A 12,143-nucleotide genomic window follows, 5' to 3' on the forward strand; every position below is an offset into this window, starting at 1 on the left:
CATCTCATAAAAAGGAATATAAAAAATTATATATATATATATATATATAAATATTGACATATTATATTAGCATGAAATTAACAACAGCATTCAAAAAAAGATTATTCTAAAACAGAAAAAAAGGAAAACAATAAAACTTCACAAAACAGACTGATGAAAAACCACTATGCTAATATCCCAAGAGGCAATCCACTGTAAAAACATGTAATCAAATTGAATTTCAATTTTGTGACCAAGTGGTGTGTAATGGAAAGATTGCTGGATGCAAATCACCTGCGCTCCTAGTCAGAAATCAAGTGGCGTGTGCATGCGTGAGTGTGTGTGAGAGCGAAAGTATAATTCACCCCCCGGTAAGAGTAAATTCAGAACGGTGAGGTTGAATCAGTTTCGAGGTGAATGATTGAGTCCTCTTCCTCAGATCCCGCCATCAATGTACAAATGAACAGCTTGGAGGTGAGATACCCGGTGAGGAAGAGGCACTATCACGCCAGTCGTCATTATTCGTCTCCTCTAGTCCCCAGGAATACTGACAGCGAGGGTCCGGGAGGGGGTGGGCTGAGATGGTGTCCTGTTCGAGGCTTATAATGGCCTCCAGGACAGAGAGAGATGGAGTACTGACAGACTGAGGCAGTGTGACAGGGCGCTGCAGCACTCTTTTAATTCTTGCACTTCTCTAGCCAGTCGCTCCTGCGCGGGGTATGGCAGACGGCCCTGGGAGGGCAACGGTGTGTGATATGAAGCGGACGAGCATCCACACACACACACACACACACACACGTGCTAAAATAAAATAAATGACTGAGGGCTCATCTATCACAAGAAAAGTGCTGCTGTGTTTCTGGTTGTGGGGTGGTGGGAAGTTGCAAGGTCATAGTAATTAAGCAAGACCTGCCTTTAAGGTTAGGTTATCTCTAGCCACCTTTAAAAGTCCTTTCAAACTACATTTTCAGTGCATTTTGTGCTCAAAGTGAGCTTGACTTTATCATTGAAATGTTTTGATTATGTTGAACTTTGAAGCTTCTGCAATGAAAAACGAAAACCACAACAAAGTAGTATCATAAAAATAAAAAATAAATCTCTAAACAACAAAAATTCCAAGGTCTTGAGAAACCGTTATGTAAGGAATAATATAGAATATTAAAGAAAATAAAAACATTCATTCAAATCCCTATTCGCTAAAATGAACATAGATTTTTGGTACAGTTAATTGATTACACATGCAATATTTTACAGCAAACATGCTCTAATGTGTCTTCATGCGCTACATTTGAATTTCCACAAACACAAATGAGATTTGAATAGAAGTTTTTAGGTAAATAATGGTTTACATGTTGGTCTAATGTTCATAAAAATCTATCGAATGCGCTCAGAATATAGTGTATAGTTAATATGGGCCACACTAAGTACACATTTGGAAAGACATGAAGATGAGTAAATGGTGTCAAACGTTCATTTTTGGGTGTTTTTATCATACAATATGGTACCTTTACAAAAACACAGTCATTTGAACCTTACCGTTACAATGATGGAGCGCCGTTCATGCCGTGAAATGAAGTTTCCAGCGCAGCCAACTCTCTGAACAATCCCAGCTGTTGCTCTGTGTCACTGAACTCTCAGGTAATTTTGAGGTGAGGTAATTTAACCTCTGAACACACAGGTTACAGGTGAAGTCTATGGAAAATAATGGAGGATGATGGGTGAGCAGTAAATACCAGTGCCTGTGAGGTATAGTGTTATATTTCTCTGACAGGAATGAGACTGACATCACTTTAAAATTAAAAAACGAGAACACCACACATGCTGAAAACAACCTAAGTAATGTAAGACATGAATTTTGACCATTTATTATCATAAATTGAACATTAAAGTTCCAACTGATTTCAACTGGTTTAGATATATTACCATATCTCATTTCACTGAAATGAGGCTGTCTGTTGAATTAAGTGTTCAATTTTGAGTTAAATGATTGACAACTATTTGGAGTAATTGATTCTATAATGAGACATTTCATATTGAGATATATGTCTGCATTCGATTATACATTTTGCACTATTGTATCTTCATGCAGCTGCTGAGTTTACTCTAAATAATAAAAAGAAAAGAAAAGCTCTCACTAGTTTTGTTAATAAGTGTAGTTTACCATAATTATATTTCCAAAACAGTGTGTATTTTAGATGTTCATCTTGCATTGCTTCACCAGACCTCCACTGTGAGTCTGTTACTGTACTATAAATGTGATTTTTTTTTTAATTGTTAGTTTATATACGACATAGATTCATCAGGACAGCATATAAACACAAAAATAAATTCTGTTTTTTGTTCTTAAGATGTATTGTAGATCATGTAAGGTTTAATTTTGAACAAAATAATGCAAACACACAGTATTAGTAGACTTGAATACTTACTTCAAATGACTTTTTGCAAAACACACCCAAAGACTCCAAACGCCATCAGAGTGGTGCTTTAACCGTCTTCTCCTCAGTACTTCACTGGTCAAAGAGAATGCAAATGACATGCCAGTCAAATCACCTCAGAGGCATGGGATGTGTTTGGAGCCTGTTTAAAAGGCCAGACACATAACTGTGGTTTACAACACTGTATGAGTAGGCAGAGAGAGAGAAAGAGACAAAAACACTGCTGATATTTTTGAAGCTGGCAGACGCTCCACATGGGGATTGTGAGTGCTCATCATCTTGTTTAGAGTGCATTAGCAGGCAGCGCCTCAGCCTCCTTTGCTGTAGTTTTCTTGTTGTCGGGGTGGAGTGTCCTGAGGCGATAACAGGAGCTATCCCTCCCTCTCTTTTCATTCGCCAATGCACAGGGGCCTAATTTTCCATCATCAAAGCATGAAATCAGCTGAGAATGCCACACAACAAGAGTCGCTGCAGCTTTGCCACGTGAATTTTGGCCTCTAAATAAAGTTAAACTCCTGGGTCGAAGTAAAGTGGCATTGCCTAAAGTTCGGGTGAGTAGAAACAACAGTGGCCAATTATCTAGAAATTAAACAAACCTCAAGCAACACACATGAATGATAGCTCCCAGATCAAGTTGTTACTTTTCTAAGTGATCCGACAATTTTTACCTGGCACAAAAAAAAAACTCTGTGAAAAAGCCATATCTAGGTACCAGAATTTCAAAAAGACTTGGATGTGGGCCCAAGAATGCCCTAGCAGTCACCTATAACATCACCAGAACATGACAACCACTCCAAAACAGGACAAATAAAAACAACCATTTCTATTTTAATATATTTTCAGCATCATTACTCCAGTGTCACATGATCCTTCAGAAATCATTCTAATAGGCTGATTTAATGCTTAGGAAAGTATTATTAATCAATAAAATAAAATAACTCTGCTTCTGAAATTTTCTTTTTTTAAAGTTTAAAAGTACAGTATTTATCTGAAAAATATTTTTTTATAACATTATATATCTTTACCATCTCTCTTGATAAATTTAATGCCTCCTCGCTAAGAAAAAAAAAAAAGATTCTTACTGACTCCAAACTTGTTTATTAAAAGAATGTTAAAAAACAATTTTAGAATAAACATTTGCCCATAGATGAGTGCGAGGAATGTTTAAGTTGAGAAGTTGCTCAGAAAGTGAAAACTTTTAGAGAAAAATTGAGTCAAACTGAACTCACAGACTCCAGCAGCGCAGACTCCAAGACTCCTTTCTCTCGTTCCGCTACACAAAACAACTTTCTTCATCAGAGGATGGTTACTTCAACAAACACGCACCCTAAGAGAGCAAGAACACTAGAGCTATTTCTCTGTACTGATTGACAAAAAAACATGCAAAATAGATGACAAGATCACAAAAAAGGGCACATAACAAACCGGAGCTCAGTTAGGATGGTTTCACCTCTCAATAATGAATCGCCATCAGCATAGCATCAACATGCAGAGAAGAGGAAAATAAGCTTGGCTCTCTCAGAGAACAAAACTTCTATATTTAATCTGTGCAGAGGGCGTCTTGTGCGCAATGTACAAAACAACAAAATGAATTACAAGTTCTGTGGCATGCAAATTGCATCCCGGATACACTCTGAGCTTATCTGGCCTTGTCTTTGTGATTGACAGGATTTTTTTTTTTTAAATGTGCAGATTATAAATATTTATAATTGGGTTGATATCAGCGCCGCTGAGTTGCCAACTGCATCTATTGAACTAAGGGAGGCAAGGAGACAGCGCTGTAAATCTTAGAGCACAATATGGCATGCAGATGGCATGGCACGCTGATAAATAAGCCTAGCTTTTGAGTGCTGCCACTTTTTTCCGCGAGTTAATGAGTGAAACTATTTTAGTTTGGAGCTGTCAGCGCTGACATGTGGTGCGGTCCTCTGCGGACTGCGCACGGATCCTTGGGTTCAGGGTGAAGTCAACAGAAGCTCGCCGGTTCTCGCGTAACGGGAGGTGACAGTGAAACGAAGGGGGGAGATGGTGAGGAAAATTTGGAACCGGATATTCATGCGCAAAAGAACCTGATCCAGAACCCGGGAATGTCACTGAAAAGCATTTGAGAGCACAGGAAGCAGCCCTGTGTCTGTTCCTGCATGGCTTTTATGCACGTTTTACCCCAGACTGCATATGTCTTACATAAGACGTATGCTATATATTTCCTGACAGGGGTGACTCCCTCGCTCTTCTCACTGTACAACTCTGACAGAGCCATCCAACATCAACATCGCCTCTCCAAATAGGAGCTCCGAGCCTCCTCTGGTCCTCGGAGTATTGCTGTGGAGTAAATTTCCACACAGTGGGCACTATTTTTCTAGAAAGGACTTCAGGGTGAGGAATTTGAACACAGCCACAATGGCTTCATTATTCTAACATTGCTTGGTCCACTGAGAGTCTAAAACAGCTCCCTCTCTCTGGACTGCTGTCAGCCTTCCTCATCTGCACCGAAAGACACAGAGTGAGCAAGAGAGGAAAAAAAGGGAGGGAAAGAGAGCAAGGAGACTGATATGACGGCATGGTTTTTCCAAGACACAAACATTTTGCCTTGAAAAAACAAAACAAAAAGAGAATCAAAACGGAAAGTCTCAGCAGAGGGTCAGTGTTTGACAACTAGGTCACCTAAAGGTTCGCTTGCACATCTCTGCTTAGTGTTTTCCATTAATAAAACCACAGAATATTAAAGCTTAGACTGAAAACTACAGCACGAACCATCTTGGAGTTTTTTGTCGCTGCGGTTGAGGAGCTACGAATGTGATTTCAGTGATACGGTCATGTGTGGCCTCAGCGGTTGCATTGAACTGGAATCTACTAAACTTCGCCGAATCTGAAATAGCTGCCCGTCTTTGATTGCTTTGTGGCGAATGGGCTCATATCTCACCATATCATGAGCTGCTTCAGCCTCGGATCAAACATGAAACACCAGGCTAGGCCACAAACGGAGTACTGCATTAACTTCTCTGGCTTTCCAATAGTCAGCATCTAGGGCAGGCCTGCACACCTTCACAGTCATGTGTTATTTCAGTTTGTATTAAAAAGAAAAGCACAACATGACTTTGGGCACAACTTTAACAATCAGCCAGTGATCAGATACTTTAGTGTGCAAGTTGCACCTATAGTAAATACATGTAAATGTGCACAAACAATTTGCAAACAAACAAAACAAATCATAAAATTTCCCTCCCTCTTCTCATTCTATGCTATATTAAATCCCAAGGGGTTTATGAATTTAAAGCCAGCATGAAATCCAAACTCTTCAAGCAGATTAAATTCAGAATCAAGAAATCCAGGTAAATGCTGTGACAACAGGGGTCCCTGTGCAATTAGTACGCTGGCTACTGCTAATGCAATTAGGCAAACCAGACAGCAAGAGCTGAGAGCCATGGACATAGAGTAAGGGCCCGAATTTCCATTTTATTCCAGAGGACACAAGTGTGCATATCAGAATGGGAGAAATAAATGTTTCTGTTTTCTAATTTAACAGTCTTGACTTTATACACTGAAAATAAACCAAGAAAAAGATGATTACTGTTGCTATTGGGAGCAAGCTGTCTGTAAACAAGCCCAGAGCAGAGAGGCTGTTGCAAAAAAATAAATAAAAGAACCATTTAGAGGATTCTCTCAGGTGGATCCATCAAAGTGGCAAGCTGAGGAACACAATGGAGGACCACCTAGAGGAATAAAACACTCTCTTTTGAGGGTACATAAACAATCATGACAGGCAAATGCTCTTTGAATGTCCCAATGGAAATACAAGCACAAACACTTTAGACTTAAACTAAAGGTAAAAGTTACATCAGTAAACAAAACCTGAACCCAGACTGTAAGAGGAAAATAATTTAGAATACTTGAACTACTAACAGAAAATTTAACTAAATGCATCATTTACTCACCCTCATGTCGTTCCAAACCTGCATGAGTTTCTTTCTTCTGTGGAAATTAAAAGACTAGGGTTGTTTATTCAGCACAGATGCAACTGATTAATCCTGCATCACAGGATTAAATTAGTTATCTTGAATTGTAATAATATTTCTGTATTTTGGCTCAAATAAAGGCAGCCATGGTGAACATAAGAGACTTTTTTTCAGGAATGCCCAAAAATCTTATTGACTCAACTTTTGAATGGTAGTGTAAATCGATTTGTTAAGCATGACTTAAGAAAGTAAACTTTTCCAAAATAAGAATAATAAAACGGGTCAAAACAGTCAAACAATGGTGTGTGAATGACAATTTCCATTTTTACAATCTCCAACTGTCAAACATACAAAGAACAAGACTTTTTTCGTCTTGTCCCTGAAAGGTCAAAACTCTTGGCTCTATTTATCATCACATTCATGCATCTTTCCAGTGTGTTTACGTGTCATATTGATGTGGACAGCTGCCACGAGCGATAGTTCCAGTGTGATGTGCCATTCCCAGACCGCTGATTTTGGAGAGCTCTGTGATCTCCCATTGGGCTGAGTGTCTTTAGCCCAAGGGCTTAAACTCATCTCACATTCCCAAAGCCCAACTCTGGACACATGACTACCTGTCAGGGGAGAGGCAATTGGGCTGCTCGACTGCAACTGGGGTCCAGTACACACACTCACACACAGTCATTTAATGGAGCATGCCAAGGTGATGGCAGACTTCTCCTGCATGTCTAACCCTTGCTAGTCATTTTTCCCCCCAGTCAGTCTGGTGGGTCTTATTTGACATGTATTATAATGTGGTATAGACTCCATAACACTCACAGCATGGCGAGACTAGAGATTCAAATACTGTGGTGAAAATGACATTTTATTTATGTAGACTTTAGTCAGACCAGATGCCATATTCAATTCAACAAATAGAAATGAGGCTTTGGGATAAAAGTACAGCCTGTTCAATACGCTGTCCCATTTAGCCAAAAAACACTGAAAACATCTTTTCACAGATTTCCAGTAGTCTTAAACTCTGGAAAATGACTTGTGGAAATAAAACAGGACTTAATACTTTAAGGCAGTCTTGGCATAATGAACAGACCATACATCTGACCATCACAACCTCATTTTCATTTGTAAATTGAATGACATCTATTGGAGCAAAACCAAATATTAGATAAAGAGTTTGGAATTTATCATATCATATCATATATGATCATGAGACGATAAATGATATGATAATATCATAAAGAGTTGTGATTAGAATTTTGCCTAATATTTAATTTTACGTTATAATTTCTATTATACCATTGACTTTTTATGTAAAAAATATACAATACAAACAATAGCAATAGTGTGTGGATGTGGTAGTGAAAAAAAGGGAATGTAACTTGAATAAATCCAAATATTTCTTCACGTACAGCACAAGCACATTCACAGTTCCTCTATAAACAGCCGTTGCAGGAAACTAAAAAGGTTGGTATTGTCAGAGATGCACAGAAAGGGGATCAGCGCAGGTTTTCTTTCCTGTTGCATGTGGTTCTCTCTTCCCCTTTAGGCTAGCCGTACTTCCTCCAGCATAGGAGCACATGTGTGGCAGTAGAGAAGACTTCAGAAACCACAAACCAACATCTGTGCAGCAAACCGCAAAAACGGCAAGACCTAGAAGCATCTATTTCAAATGCTGATACAAAAGACTTCTTATTAGCAATGACATCAGAGAACACTTCTGGTAACATTATTGAACTTATTAATCAAGGTTGTATACTCAAACTACAAACATTTCTCTCATGACTCATGTGGCTCATAATCATGTTTTTCTTGGCAGTTATTCTAGGTTACTCCAAACGTACTAATCACAAATAAGAAAAATTCTTGAAGTGCAGGAATGAGTTCAATTTGCACATGTGTGACTGTAAAGAGTGAATCACTGAGTCAGTGTATAGAAATCTTCGGGAGAAGCACTCAGTGACCTTTACAGGACGTACTTCTGATCCTTGATCATAAAAAGAAAGAAAGAAATGTAATGCAGCATGTGTCCTGAAGAGCTGTGTGATGCTATTGTTCACAGACGGTGGTTTGACAGAGACGGGACTTCAAGACTGTATAATAATGCTTGAGTTAAGAACTAGGGACATTGAAGACATGATTAATGTGAGATGACTCATTCTACAGCAGCACAGATGAGCCACTGCTCCTCATGACACATAACAATCTAGAAATACTTCAGAATAATAGTTGACAATAAATCATATAATCAAATCTAATCATTCAGATTTGTGTGAAAACATGTATTAAATAATATATGATATAAATGACTAGGTTATATTTCACGACAAAAAACTTTTGAGTAGACTTTCTTTTTTTATAAAAAACGAGGGCAGAGCTATTTTCATCAGCAATATCACAAAAAGCAGTAAAACAAAAGGTTTCACTAACAAAGATTTCCAAAGAGACTTGACACTAGTGTTAGTATCTATTTACATACTGAGAATGCGCTCGCAGCGATTTGCATAATGTTTTTTTCTGCTGCGTACTCTGGGGAGCTGCATTGTAACATATTGATGCTTAATGAACTCTGAAAAAATCGATTTTCCACAGTGTAAATTAAGAAATGCATTATAGCTGTTAAAGCAATCTTGGGGGAAATCTGAGACTTCCATGGTGAAAGTATGCTTAGAAAGTAATAAATTACACGTTACACTTATTTGCTTTAATTCATGCTAATTTCACCCAATTAATTTATCACAGAAGCTTTGTTGCGCTGTCACAAGAGATTCAATTATTTATTCAGGGATTTTGATTTTCTTCCTGTATGTTTGCCGCAATACGTGTGATAGCATCTACCTCAAATCATGTATATTCGTTGGAGTGTTTATGCTAATAAACGTCTGGTATATTTGCACTGCTGTCTTGATGACTCTGTGTGTTTACTTCTCTGTTATATTTATTGCAGCTAATGAGAGTGGCTATGTTCCAAATCACACTAATAGTATGTACATCTCTTATGATGAAGTACATACTTTATAAATGTCATAACACAATGAACAAAAGGTGAGACATAAAGAGTCTCCCTAATCACATGCAAGCATTAAAATGTAGCTAATCTAAATCATTTAGCTTTATATATTTTTAAGTCAACACTAAAGAAGCTTCTTACTTTGTATATGTAATCTGACATATTTCAGATACAAAACAGGACATTCAATGAGAAAGAATCAGTCAGAATGAGTAGTAGACGTTGAAAATAGTGGGAGTTTTATGTGTTTGAGTCTGTGCATCAGACAAAACCATGCCATTCATTCACACAGACGCATAAAACATGCAGAATTATTAGCGACATGCACTGGCTGTCTGTTGTCAGCTTTATTACTGATGACAATATCATATCATAAACAATATAATTTCAAGACTGAAATAAAATGTATTGCTTAACCCTACTGCATAACATTCGCATGCACTGCAGAAAAAGTCTCTTTGTGCTGAAAAAGAGAGGAAGATACAGAAAAAAGCAGGTGGGAAAACCCCTTCTGTGTACACACAGCATGGCTGGCCTATGGGCGGCTTCTCGTAGAGCATGAATTTCTGATTTGCAAGACTAAAACAGAGGCCTGATTGTGTCCAGGCCAGAGTGTTCATCCTGTAAGAGACATGGACAGGAGATCTGCCTTCCTTCCTTTTCGCTCTGGCACATGCTGAGGAGTCATTGTTTACGGTCTTTTTAGATCTGCTGCCCTCAAAGCAACCTTCCTGACAGGACTTTTCCATTCACTCAGAATTCGTGCATGTCGAAGCCTGACACTGTAAAGCCTAACAAACCCTTTTTACGATCGAAGGTAAAACTCTTTTTCTTTTAGGCCATGCTGCCATGAAATCAAAGCTAGCTGTCCATAAACACTCTCTCTCTCTCTCACACACACATGCAAATTGTTGTGTCTCACTAGAAAACCTACATAAGGCATCTGTGGACAGTGCACTCAATTCAGTTACACTCACTATACAAGCCAGTTTTTATGTCCTAAAGACATTGATACACATCATTTAATTCCATAGATTCTGTTGCACATGCTGGAAACATTTTGCTTGAATTAGAGCATTGTTTACCAGCCTTAGTGAATGAAAACCTTCAGCTACCACCCAGACCTTTTCACAACCTGTATTTATGCACTAACTACTTAGGAGCTTTAATAGTGCATGTGTTTAATTTTGGCTGTATTTTTGTATTTGACTTGAAAAAACATTTGAACTAAACTAATAAAAAAGTAATGAATCTATTTCTGGGATGAAAAAGCTGCTTTATTCAAATCATATTTGCAATATTATATCTGTAATCTTTCCAGGTAGTTTTGCATAAAATATTTTAATTATATTTATATACAGGTTTGTTTTAAATACATGGGATAAAAATGCTGCTGTACTCAAAAATAGTTTTTTTTGTGGTGTACTGATTTTTTGCATTAATTATATTCAAAACATAGCTAACTCCTGACGGATAAAATCATTTAAGTTCTTAAATTGTCAAATTGTAGAAGTGGCATGGCTTACAAAGACTGTTTTAATTAAGACAAACAAAGAAATCTGCCCACAACTGACACATTATAGCACTGTCAAAGATTTTGAGTCACAGACTAAACCAAGGATAAAAAGACGCATTGCCCAATATCCCCCTTCCCTAGTGACACCTTCAATTTCTGCAGCAGCTGTGATGGTCCCATTCCGTTCATATTAAAAAGCTTATGTGCTGCTGGTTTTTCCAGTAAATTAGAGAAAACAAAATCTCCTGATTAGTCAATTAAGTGCCACATTAGTCTGGGACTTAATTAAAAGATAGGGCAGCCTCTTTACGGATATGCAGCGATGTGTACAGAATGGTTAAACAGGAGATTGAATGAATGGTGCTTGTTAAAACTCACTGTGAGTCACTTGACATCTTACACGACTGCAACTAGGGCTTCACAAATAGAATGTCAGGCTGTGGTGCTCCATAGATCTTGCTATGCTAATCTGGAATGGGGCAAGAAGCGCCACGCAATCCCAGCTGGCACAACAGAATGTAAACACTCACAATATCACAAGCTTAGCGGTCTAAAGTGCTGATACAAGCAGACATGCACTGATACACTAATGCATGGTTAGAACCTACTCAGATTGAACTTTGGAAGACTGAGGACACCTGAAAAGACGATATAGGGAAGAAAAATCAGAAATGAAACCGCTTTAAAATCAAATTTTTATTATCTCCTTGACAGCAATGTGATTACATGGAGAGAAAATGGTGAGTTATTCTCTCAATGCTCCTGTTTTTCAGACGTTTCTTCTCTTAATGTCTCAAATTATGCTGACAAGAGCAATCAAAAGTCAAAGACCTCAATTTGAACTCAAACATTTCTCAAATTCTCCAAAATCCAAAATAAATGCCATAGGTATTCACTCCTACTGTGTGTCAATAATAATCTCATTTATTTCTGTTTTAATCATTTTAGGAGAAACATCTAAGACATGCATTAAAAAGTAAAAAGTCTCCATTTGCTCTGCATTTACTCGCTGTTTCTAGGAGAAACAAATCAGATATTAAAATTGTTACTGTAATGAAAACAGCAAATAATTAAGCCAAATTAGTTTATTACATTTCTGGAACTATAAAACAGCTATCTGTAATCAGTAACATTTTAGCTTTTAAGTCCTACTGTAGGTTTGCATAATAACAATTTAATAGCAATAATAGCAATTGCATAATTATATTACTCCAAAAGCAACCTTGCGAGAAATATCCAAGACAAAAGTT

Source organism: Carassius gibelio, chromosome A4 (genome assembly GCF_023724105.1).
Source record: "Carassius gibelio isolate Cgi1373 ecotype wild population from Czech Republic chromosome A4, carGib1.2-hapl.c, whole genome shotgun sequence".
NCBI lineage: Eukaryota > Metazoa > Chordata > Actinopteri > Cypriniformes > Cyprinidae > Carassius > Carassius gibelio.